The sequence below is a fragment of the Entelurus aequoreus genome, linkage group LG03, assembly GCF_033978785.1.
Source record: "Entelurus aequoreus isolate RoL-2023_Sb linkage group LG03, RoL_Eaeq_v1.1, whole genome shotgun sequence".
Taxonomy (NCBI): Eukaryota; Metazoa; Chordata; class Actinopteri; order Syngnathiformes; family Syngnathidae; genus Entelurus; species Entelurus aequoreus.
In genome coordinates, this window is record NC_084733.1 from 42,882,213 (window position 1) to 42,895,534 (window position 13,322).

Sequence of the window (13,322 nt, forward strand, 5' to 3'; positions counted from 1 at the left end):
CACCTACCTCGGAGTTTGATTCTACGTTATCAGAGTTTTGGCATGATGGAACAATAAACAATAGTGACAGTTGCATGATTCAATTAATAGTCAATGTCTACCACATTTAGTATACTGTAAAACTATTCACAGCAAATTACTGGCTAGCATGCATTTATTTCACAAGGATATCAACACTACTTTACTGCGTAATATCTTTATAGGAATTTACTGCAACTGCAAAGCTGTGATTTACGATTAATTACAGTAACATTCACAAATAGTAATTTGATAGTTCATTATGCTCTCGGTTTTACAGCATGCAGCTTGCTGGCGTTAATTTACGCGTTACATGCCTAAAAAAATATTAAGGAAATGTGTGTGCTTGTCTTGTTCTCTTTAAACAAATTCAATATTTTTTTAAGAAAATTTTAACTTTTGACTCATATCATAATTGTATTTTTAAATGTTTGTAGGCACTAACAATTTTGTTGGGAGCTGTGAAATGTGCAATGTTGTGCTTAAAGCGGGTTCAATAAACTCATTGCATCTAACTACATACGTATTTGTCTTAAGTTAATGCAACTTCAACGGTTCAAGGCAAAACGTTGCGATAAATGATTTGAGTAGCTCTTACACCATATTGTGTTGTTGTAACACAACCCATTTACTTTAGTCAGACTTCATTAATTTACATACACACATTAATTTAATGAGTTCATGCAATTATTACAAATACGTTAATGCAATTCATATGATTTAAGTTCATTATAAATAATTGATTTAGTGCAATAAAGGTATTAAGGTAACTAAGCCTAAATATAACTAACTTATGAGAACTCATTTTGTGAATGTATTTCCACTTAAAGGATTCAATTTATTAAACTTAAATGGTTCAAACCATTTGAGTTGCCTTTACTAATCAGGTTTTACATTGTGCCACCTACTGTGCAAGAGTGTGCAACAAAGTCTACAGAACTCTTTAGGCAATAAATCAGTTTGAGTTTACGGTATTTTGTTGTGATATTACAGAGGATTATGATTACAGTATTTTATTGTAAAATAACGGTTAATTGCTGTAAAATATAAGGATATTGTAATTTCTACAGGCATTTGTTGTAATGTTACAGTACATTTTGATTACAGTATTTTACCATGCAGAAACTGTTAAATGCTGTGAAGTCCTGGTAGTTCTAGTGTAGTATTATGTTTGTTCACTTGTTGTGTGGACTTAAAAAAGGTGCAGCTCCAATGAATTATTCTCACAGTTTGAGTTATGACAACAATGCAACACCCTCCCTGATTTGTAATGACACCAGCCATTTGTTCATCACCCTCCATGAACCAGAAAGTATGTGTATGGTATTTATGCTTAAATAACATGGCATGAGAAAAAAAACATCAGTGTGGTAGTTTTTGAATTTGAAAAAGTTGCACAATAGTGATAGAACATGAAATGTATACAAGTTTGGTTGCAAACAGCTAAATAAAGCGAGACACCATAATTGTATGTATTTAGAGTTTTTATGTAAAGCCTTTCATTTGAGGAAAAATGAGATTCAAAAGTACAGTATATTACAAGTAATGTACTGTTATATGTATACTGCTGATATGATTCCTTTCCATTCAAGCGGGTAAAATAAATGGTTAGATGAATGGATGCATCACTATTATACTCTGTTGAAATAGTTTCTCTATATGAAGGAAGTTTTTGTTGATACTGCAAATTAATATCTTTACAAAAAAAATATTGCACTTTAATGCATTGAAAATAGTCCAATCAATCACGGTAGGCTAACTAAGGCTTGGCTCATTTCTTAAAGATGATGGCATGACTAACAAACTACGTGTTTCAATCATTCATGACCTCTTGCCTCGTCAGGCAGGCTGATTCTGCCAACTTGTCATCACGTAGCACCATCTTGTTGATGCTATCACCGTGTCAGCATTCTCTCAGCTAAGAACTTGATATGACCCACAGTGCTAAAAGGTGAAGGGGGAAGAAGAAAAAACCTAAATGTGCATCCATCCTCATCCACAGAATTCATTACTACAAAGTCAACAATTTGCAAAATGAGGTTCTACATTGTATGCTACGATGCAAATCATATGTTAAACTAAGGGGAAAAAAATAAAATTTCAGGTGCGGACAATGTTTTGCTGTATGTTATCAAGTTCATCTTAGGCTTGCTGGATGTGTACGCCCACACAAAAAAACTATTAACAGTAGCCCATCAAACCTGTCCTCCAGGACCTGCTTGCACTTGTCTGGGTTCAAGTTCAGTATAAGAGGGTACAGAGAGAGACTCAGTATTAGTCATCTAAAGAAAAGCAGACCGTGAGACATTTACCATATATTTATTTAAATGGTACAGTGCACATTCATGAACTTTGAAAATGTAAATATGCCAGAATGAGCCAGTCCCTGTAAATTCTGCACAACCTCACAATTTCCTCGCACATTTTTGCCAAAAAATGTGTCCATGCAACACAACTTTCTAACCAATCAAATGTCTCCCTGCAGCGCCCCATGACTTCACTTTCTTGTTTACGCTGACAGATATGTATTCACTTATTTATGATACATAATTCACTCATTTGACAAAAAAATAGGAATAAAAAATCATTGCTGTAGAATGGTCTTAACAGTTAGCCAATGTTTTCACCAATAGTGCGGTGTTGGAACATAGACAAAAGTTTGTACATTAGAATGTCTGCAACCTGACTTTCCATTGCAATTTTTTGGTAAGAACTGTAAATTTAGTTGTCTCAAACAAGGCGTCTGGAATGTAGACTTTTTTAAAAATAAATCGCTTTAAGACGCAAATAAAGCATATTTAGATTTAGATTTCTTGAAATCCTGTGATTTTTGGGTTTCAAGTTAAATAAAACACTAATTACAAATTCCTAACATCACAGGGGATGAAATGGTAATGACATATGTAGGCATTAAAACGCTGCAAATTTTGCCGCACTTTTTTGATAATGTTGTCGCAAAATCAGGAATTTTAGGGCTGAACCATCTTAATAAAAGCCAGCGAAATCCTGGAAGAACTGGGAAACAGAGTTGATCATTCGAGCACAAAAGAAGCTAAAAGAATACAGTAAAACATAGTAAAATACATGCAATACACAATATAAGTCAGGCGTTAAATTTTTGCAGAACCTCTTACCTATACTTTTAATCTTTTTTTGTCCAGTAATGAGATTCCTAACATTTGGAAATCAGCAAATGTTTTACTGTTATCGAAAGGAGGGGATCCCACAGCTGTTAACATAATTTTTCAGTTATGTGTCCTAGCTAAAGTTCTTGAAAAGTTTGTCAGTGAACAACTTAAATCATTCTTAGACACCTATGGTCTACTTTCTGAACATTAATCAGGTTTTAGAAAGAGACATAGCACCATAACCGCTGCTCTCAAAGTTGTGAATGATATTATTAAAGCATTGGATTGCAAAAAATTTTGTGCAGCTCTATTTACTGACCTGGCAAAAGCATTTGATAAGGTCAACCTCATCATTCTGACAGACAGACTGCACAGGATTGGCCTATCTCAGCATGCTGTAAAGTGTTTTTTAACTACCTGTCCCAATGTGTCCAGTTTGCTGGATCCTCTTCGTCTTTCCTCCCTGTATTAAATTGTGTACTGCAGGGTTCCATATTGGGTCCTTTGTTGTTTTCCATTTACCTCTGTGACAATGTGTCGGATCCTGCGTTCCATTTTCATGCAGATGACACGGTCATATATTGTTCATCTCCCGCTGTTGTGCGAACCTTTTTACTCTTGCAGTCAGCTTTTGATGTTGTTCAATCCCAGCTGACTGGTGTTAAATGCACAAAAGGTGGTGTTATATTCAAATGAAAAATAACTCCTATTGAGCACCCCAAAAATATTAACTGCTCTTAAGGTTGAACTTCAAATGGTCACAACATATAAGTACTTGGGAATTGTCATAGATGAGAACTTGTCTTTTAAATCTCACATTAAAATTAAAAAGGGATTTTTCTTTAAAAACAAGTCATGTTTTTCCCTACAAGTTAGGAAACATTTAATCTTGAACACGTTTATGCCTTTGCTTTTTATGAATGCACCCAACTCTTATTTGAAAAAACTGAATACTGTATATCACTTTGCCTTACGTTTTATTACTGGTTATGGCAAACGTGTCCACCATTGCACTTTGTATGCAAAGGCAAACTGTCCATCTTTTTTAGTACACAGATTTTCTCGATGATTGTGTTTTATAAATAAATTACTTCTTGGTCTGGTTCCCCCTTATTTATGTTATTTTATATCCAGAGACTCAAGTCAGTACAGCGTAAGGTCACACGACATACTTAGAATGTTTGTTCCTAGAGTCAACACAAATCATAGAAAAAACGCTTTTAGAAATGCTGCTCCATGGTCATGAAATACCTTAAAAAAGGATCTAAGTTTACCTGAGCTGATCACTTTGGGGGAATTTCAGGCCATTTTTAAGGATCAATAAACTGTTTCTATTGTGAAGTGAAGTGAAGTGAATGATATTTATATAGCGCTTTTCTCTAGTGACTCAAACCGCTTTACATAGTGAAACCCAATATCTAAGTTACATCTAAACCAGTGTGGGTGGCACTGGGAGCAGGTGGGTAAAGTGTTTTTAAGTTGTTTTTACATAAACATTTTATACATTGTTTTTATGTTGATATATGTAAATCATTTATTTTTAATTGTGGTGTGTGACTGCTGCTGTTTTCTGTTGTTTTTATATGTATTTATGTAACTTTGTTTTTGCTGCCCTCTTGGCCAGGTGATTCTTGGAAAAGAGATTTTAATCTCAATGAGTTTTCACCTGGTTAAATAAAGGATATTGATACTGATTAAAACAGTTTAATAAATTACAATTGGTCCTGGTGTGTGAATGTTGTCTGTCTATCTGTGTTGGCCTTGCAATGAGGCAGCTACTTGTCCAGGGTGGTCGGTAGAGATAGAGTAGAAAGGGTTATAGGGTAGAAAATGGATGGATGGATGGATGGATGGATATTTAATGATCAGAAACCTGATTCCTCTTAAGCCATCGTTTAGGATTACTTTTAAATGTGTAGAAGGAAATGCAATTTTAACACCAGATTGCTAACTAAACATGTTTGAAGAGCAGACACTTTTTCCTGAGGAAGCTTAGGTCCTTTAATGTGTGCAGCAAGCTGTTGGAGATCTTGTATCTGTCTGTTGTGGCCAGTACACTGTTTTTTGCAGTGGTTGGTTGGGGGAGCAGCGCCAGCAAAAGGGACTCAAACCGGATTGATAAACTGATCCGGAAAGCCGACCAAACTATTGGCACGCAGTTGGAGGCGTTTGTGTCAGTGAGGGACAGGAGGACACTGGACAAACTGCTCGCCATCATGGACAATCCTGCCCATCCACTCCACCTGACAATTAAGGGACAGCGGAGCTCATACTCCAACAGGCTCCTTCAACTTCCTTCCCGCACTGTGCGATTCAAGAACTCCTTCATTCCGTACTCCATCCAGCTGTATAATCACTCGCCATACAGCAATAGATGACATCTGCCTATTACCTGACACCTGACATGTTAGCTACTTCTCTTTGTTTATAATGTTTATAATGTCTATTTTCTATTTCCTGCTGGACCTACTCTCTATTTTATGCTGCTCCTGTCATATATTAAAGATTAAAGATTAAAGTACCAATGATTGTCACACACACACTAGATGTGGTGAAATGTGTCCTCTGCATTTGTCCCATCCCCTTGGGGAGCAGTGGGCAGTATTGTATATACTGTAATATTGTACATGGTCATTGGTTTATATTGTATATATGTTATAGACATAATATAATATATCTGTATATAAATTATTCTGTACACATATTATGTATATATTCGTATATATGTTAGATTTTTTTAATAGCTTTTTTAGTCTATTTATACCTGCATTGTCCTTTCCATCCTTACACTTTCCATCATTGTAACTGAGCTACTTTGTTGAACAATTTCCCTTGTGGATCATTAAAGTTTGTCTAAGTCTAAGTCTATGTCTAAGTCTAAGTTGAAAGTATAGCAATAAAGACACGGTGCACAATGATTGGCCAGGCTACAATACTGGGGAACTATACCAGACGACTTCATGGAACGAGTTCATGAGTGACCAAATGTTGTTTCACAGAACAGTACTTATTGAAACTTGGGTAGTAAATAATAATATTTATTTTGACCATTATTGGCAAGGTATTTGTGTGACCTACAGTATATGTAGCATTACCATGCAGTGTGTGCTCTACATATAGCAATTTTCAAATCAGAAATTGTAGACATACAGAGACAATCAGTTTTGTGCCCACTCAACCTAGATTATGCGCAATATACAAATTAAAATTCAAGCAACAATGGCATAACATGCATATGTTTTACTATCCATCCATCCATTTTCTATTGCTTGTCCCTTTTGGAGTCGTGGGTATGTGATTTGCAATGGAATGTAATTGTTTATCCATTCCACGCACATAAAAAAGGAAACGTTTTGCAACTATTTTCATTAGTAACAATAACTTTAGAAAGTCCCACATTTTGACTGCATCCTATTGATCTGTTTTTCCTCAAAACTTTAACCGTCTTTGAACTCACCGTAGTTATGTGCTTTGAGACGCAAACGTGGAATTTATACATACATTTCTTCGACACAGTTGTACATGGACAGTGTAGTTTTCCATTTGTTCTTTGACACCTTGTTTTTGAACGCTGACATTTTATGTAAGTGTATTATAGACCACATCTTGATAAAACCACCAAATAGAAGCTATCAGTCTGTCAATCCTTTCCATGTCCGGGCCAAGTGGGCAGCCTCCACTCCTGTTGATGCCCTTCCGTCAATTCCTTTAAATTTCAGCCATGAGCCATCCCAACAAAACAGTGCCGAATCTGATAATACATGTTTTAGATTACTCAATATGTGTGTGCATTGGCCAATCTAAGGCAACTATTTAATTTTTGCACCAAGTTTCGAAGCCGAAGATGACTCATTGAAGTGCCAGAACTGAATGTTACAGTACTGAGTTTTTAGCATAGAATTAGCAAATACATGCATTGTAGCTACATGGCATTTATGTTGATTGCATGTTGACACCAAACATTAACCAAACATGTAATTTCAAAACAAACAAATAACACAATCTGAATTAAACCAGTTGGGTAACATGACATAAATATTATCAGATACAGATAATGGACACATAAAAATAAATGAATGAACTTATTCTGAGCCTTTCAATGGCGTGCAGAGTATATGAATAATGTAACTTCTTATGGACCGTGTGACGTGTGGATTATTACAGGTGGTATAGTAATGTGTTAGGGCTAAGGTACTGAGTGAAAACCCTGGTACAAGATTTGAATTTTAATGAAAAACTTGTTTTTTTATTTTAGAAAATAAAGGAGTAACACAAATGACAAAAATATAACATTTCTGAAGGATTTAATTGGTTATGTTTTATGGTCAAGTCTAATGTATGAGAAGCAGAGAAAAGCAACGGATGCTTTGATGTTCAAGATAGTTAAAAATTATCTATCAACATGTGTCTATGAAAAAAGCAATGGAATCAAAATGAAGGACACTTTCCATCCATCCATTTTCTACCACTTGTCCCTTTCGGGGTTGCGGATGGACTGGAGCCTATCCCAGCTGCACTCGGGCGGAAGGGAGGGTACACCCTAGACAAGTGGCCAATTTTTCCAGGGCCGACACAGATTTACAGGCATTATGAAGGACACTTTGCTTATGAACAAAAATAATTACATTTTAATTCTATATTTAATTGGGCTCGTTTTTTGGTTGATAATGTGTGTGTGTATATATATATATATATATATATATATATATATATATATATATATATATATATATATATATATATATATATATATATATATATATATATATATATATATTACAGTTCATTTAATTGTGCATTTATGCATTATATTTGCTGGGGACGCAAATGGCACATATTTGGTGCAATGGCCCAGAGGTGTGTTTTTTTTTTTTTTTTTTAAACATGGACATCTATTTCTCCAGACCAGTTACATCCCAGCCTGGAGAGATGTCACCCTTAAAGGAGCTTGTAGTTTTAGTTATATTAACACAGGAATATACACACTATTACCAAAGATGCATATGTGACTCTGTGATTCACTCCTCTTAGTCAGGTTTAGGTTTCAAACATGATTTCTTAAGACAACTCTCCAGCTTGGTTGTCACGGTCACCAGAATAACATGAATTCAAAACACGGCAGATGCGAAAAAGAAAAAAAACGAAATACAAAAGACTAGATGGTGCCATATTTTTACTCTGGAAGATGGATGATTTTTGACACCTGGTATGGCTTGCTAAAAAGTTGTTATTAATACCTTCATAGTTTGGCTGTTAAGATTTAATCTAATGAAACACTATATGACCACACACAAGTCAGATTGACCTTAAATCCGAAAGAAAATCCAACACATTCAATAGCAAGTATAATTTAAATTATTTCAAAGTAATATTTCTTTTGAACCATGTGCCTTTTGAAGTTGTCTGGAGAACCAAATGTTCTATTTGTTAATAGTTGAAAGACACCAAAATAGGACAGAAAATGTCTGTAAATAAATAGTGCATGTGCATTGCTCTTATGTAAATCTTTACTTTGTGAACATAGTTTGATGGGTGATGATGTTTACTGTTAATGCACTAATTGTTTCTTTGTCTTGTACATGAAGTCCAGGGACTTTTTTTGTTAACATTTATGAAGAGGCATGGTTTCGACAGCAACTTTTTATTTCAAGTTGTGATATCTTGGTACAATTTTCCAATTTAATGTACTTTATGGAGCTCTCCTTGACATTTTATAAAATATGACTCATATTCAATGTACATGTATGGGCCACCAGGTGGCCCAATAAATGACAGGAAGTTGTTTTAGATTGTTTAGATGGGGAGTGTGCAGTGCATTTCATACAAAGGCCTTCAGAGGGGACGTAATCCACATATTAAAACCACCACTATCACTTAACGATTATACAAACCATCAATAATATACAAACATGCAACATTCTGTAGCAAAGTGTGGCAATATGATACACAGAGGGAGAGGCATTTAGCAGGTTTTCTGTTCTTTTTGACCAAACAACTTTTGCGAGCTGTGATGATGTCGATACATTTATGACTAACTTCAATCATCATTGTCTGACTGTTTTGAACACACAGCAAAAACACTCTAGGCTCTTATAAAAAACTTTGTCCCTGGATGAATGAAGCCATTTCCAGCTTTAGAAGAAGCTGTCGGAAAGGCGAACGTTTGTGGAAAGCCACAAAATTAGAGGTTCATATATTCCATTTTAAAGAAATGTTAATGGAGCTAAATGAAATGATGAAATGTGCTTTCTTTTCACATGTGGATCACAGTATCAATAGTCTTGTTGCACCTCCATCTCCTCAGGTGCCTGTGTACACACAGGATGACTGTAATAGATTTTTGAACTTTTTTTGAACAAGGTGCAAGACATAAGGGCCAGTATTAGTCCTCCCTTGGATAGTTTGTTCACTACACCAGCCCCTGTGAGCTCTGCATGATCTTCCTTTACTCCTGTCAGCCTACAGGATGTTCAGGTTTTAGTGGGCAAAATAAAACCCCCATCGAGCCCTGTGGACATTGTTCCTACTCCACTGTTCTTAAATGTGTTTGATGTTGTTGGTCCTTGGGTGGTAACATTGATAAACCTTTCCCTTCAGTCTAGCACGATCCCCAGCTTTTTTAAATATGCTGTGGTGAATCCCATTCTTAAAAAATCTAATCTTGATCCGGTGGAGCCTATATATTACCGGCCCTTATCAAACTTCCACTTGAAAAAGTGGTAGCTAAGCAGCTAACCTCATTTTTGGAACAGCGTGATTTTTAGGATAAATACCAATCTGGCTTTAGGTTATTTCACTCCACCAAAACTGCTCTTTTGAAAGTTTTCAGCGACGTGATGATGGCTGCTGACTCTGATCGCTACACAGTTTTGGTTTTCCTCGACTTGACATCTGCCTTTGATACTCTGGATCACAGTATCAATAGTTTGCCTCAAATCTGAGATGGGTTTTTTGGTGCTGTTCTCCAGTGGTTCAATTCTTATATAAATGGAATAACTTTTAATTTTGCTTTTAATGATGTAATGTCCAATGTGTCCAACCCGTCATGTGGTGTGGCCCAGAGTTCTGTTCTGGGGCCTGTTTTATTTTCGTTGTATCTGATGCCGCTTGGGAGGTTGATCAGTAGTGTCAAAAATATTTCTTATCATTTCTATGCAGATGATATTCAACTGTTATGCTCCTTCAATGATTCAGAGTTTGACCCTTTATCTGAGTTCTTAGAGTGCGTATCCTGTATCAAAAACTGGTTGTCCTCAAATTTCCTCCAGATAAATTCTAACAAAACGGAAACTCTGATAATTGCCCCCGATAAAAAGATCCCCCTGATCAAGAAATCCTTTTGTGCTCTGGGTGCATCTGCTGAAAGCAGCCTCAGAAACCTTGGGGTTGTGTTTGATCAGTCAATGTCTTTGGAGAGTCACTGCCGTCAATTGACCAAAAACTGTTTTTATCACCTCCAAAGTATTTCTAAAGTGAGAAATTTGTGGTCAAAATTGGATCTCTAAATGATCATGCACGCGTTCATTTAATCTCGTATTGACTATTGCAATGCTTTCTTCACTCTTTTCAACAAGTCAACGCTAAAGAGACTTCAGACGGTACAAAATGCAGCTGCCAGACTTTTGACTGGTGCACCCAGAACAGCCCATATCACCCCCGTTGTATCCAGTCTTCATTGGCTTCCAGTCAAATTCTGCATTGAGTTTAAGATTTTAAAGTTAAAGTTAAAGTTAAAGTACCCATGATTGCCACACACACACACTAGGTGTGGTGAAATGTGTCCTGTGTATTCGACCCATCCCCTTGATCACCCCCTGGGAAGTGAGGGGAGCAGTGGGCAGCAGCGGTGCCGCGCCCGGGAATCATTATTGGTGATTTAACCCCCAATTCCAACCCTTGATGCTGAGTGCCAAGCAGGGAGGTAATGGGACCCAATTGTATAGTCTTTGGTATGACTCGCAACCTACCGATCTCAGGGCGAACACTCTAACCAACCGATCTCAGGGCGGATACTCTAACCACTAGGTAGTCCTGATTTTCTGTGCGTTGCATGGTGGGGAGTACATCACTGACTTTTTATGCCCCTACTCTTCAGGGCGCAGCCTCCGGTCTTCAGGCCAGGGTCTTCTAAAGATCCCAAAAACTCATTTTAAAACCCGTGGAGAGCTGGCATTCCAGGCTATAGCTCCCAGACTCTGGAACAACTTGCACCAGTCCCTCTGTGATCTTGACTGTGTTGACACTTTCAAGAAACATTTGAAAACTTCTCTTTTTAGTAAAGCTTTTAGTTAATGCACTTTTAACTATCATGTTTAATCCACTTTGTATCCTTTTTATGATGTTGTCCCTGTTGTTTTAATTGAATTGTCATCAACCCTCGCCATTTGCCGGTAGTGACGTAAAGCAGATGCGACAAATGTTTGTTTACTTTCAAGATACCGTTGCATGGGGTGCTTGGGTTTTTGGAGCTCTTTGTTTCTTTAGCCTCTCTTCATTAAGAAGACAACAAATGTTTTTGTTGTCGTTTTTGATGCGAATCATTGACGGAAAAAATGAATCCGATAGTTATGCCATTATACGTTGGTCTCAGACACACACCAGTGGCAAAGGGTAAATGTGACGTACAGACAGTAATGAATCATGTTACATTACTGATGAGGCAGACAACAAGGAAGGCGATGTTCAGGAGCAATAACTTACGGTAGCTTCAACCGCGTTGCTGGCTTGTTGTAACGAGCGGTGAAAACATACGATAAACAAACAATTGCAAATGTGGCTTATGTGGCTGTGCTGTTTATTCTTTCTACATTGATAAAACCAAAAATATAGTTAAAGCTATTTTAATCAAAATATACTGGAATTTTATCGTTTTAACAAGCGATAAAAAATACAACAAACATTTAAAAAGTAAACAAGATTTACGTAGAGTAGCAACGGATGAACATCTGCACAAAACCGTGAGTGTCATTATAATGGAAATCAGTAGATAAGTGTATTACTTACATTTGTAGGCCTCTCTTTGTTTTCTGCCATGGTTTTTAACAGGCACAGTGAAATGTTGGAAATTATTATTAATGTATTTTTTTTCATAAATAAATACAATCATGTGTGTTTACGGACTGTATCCCTGCAGACTGTATTGATCTATATTGATATATAATGTATATATTGTGTTTTTTATGTTGATTTAATTTAAAAAAAAAATATATATATATATATATATATATATATATATATATATATATATATATATATATATATATATATATATATATATATTTTTTTTTTTTAATATTTTTTTTTTAATTTTTTTATTTCTTGCGCGGCCCGGTACCAATCGGTCCGGTGGTTGGGGACCACTGACTTACAGTAACACCTTCGGTGTATTATCCGCTAAGACAATGGCATGAAATAATTGGATTGAATTGAATTGCAGTGTGAATTCTGGCCAACTTAGACCTCCCATAATGACCCCAGTCTGCCACTCGGAGGGCATGTCGTAGAAATACACACTTCACATGTCCACTTTCACTTTGGTCTTACTGGATAATGGACACTAGAGGGCATTTACAACCTGATCAGAATTTATTGGAAATAAATGTAAAAAATAAACATGCGACATACTGCAATGTGCTCTTAATGTCAGAACCAATTCTATATGATATATATGAGCTATAACATTATCCTGAATATTACCCTATTATATTAAGTACTATGTTAATAGCTAAATGTTATTACACTTACTTGGACATCTAGTTCCAAAAGGTGGCCATTGTCCTCCGGCAGAAAATTATTTTAAAAATAGTATAACAAGTATAAACAGTGCGCTAGTGTGTTCTCTTTTATGTTTAAAACATTGTCAGTTACATAATTACTTTTGCTGTTACATCATTCTGATTGCAGTGGACATTTGTATCTTGCATAACAGCAATATTTGTTTCTGACTCAGACAAAAGACATAGACCAAAAAATAAATATCCACTACATTGGACCCTGGTTCTTCTACAATCATATACATGTTAAAGTTTGACCTGGGCTTATTTGACCCTTTTATTTATAAAAGGAATAAGTCAGTTAACACACTGCACACAAACACAATGACTGCCTGAGCAAAGAAGCTGTCACCTTATTGACGCAGGAGGGGACTTGCCTGCCTGGGAAAACGGGGGGGACTTT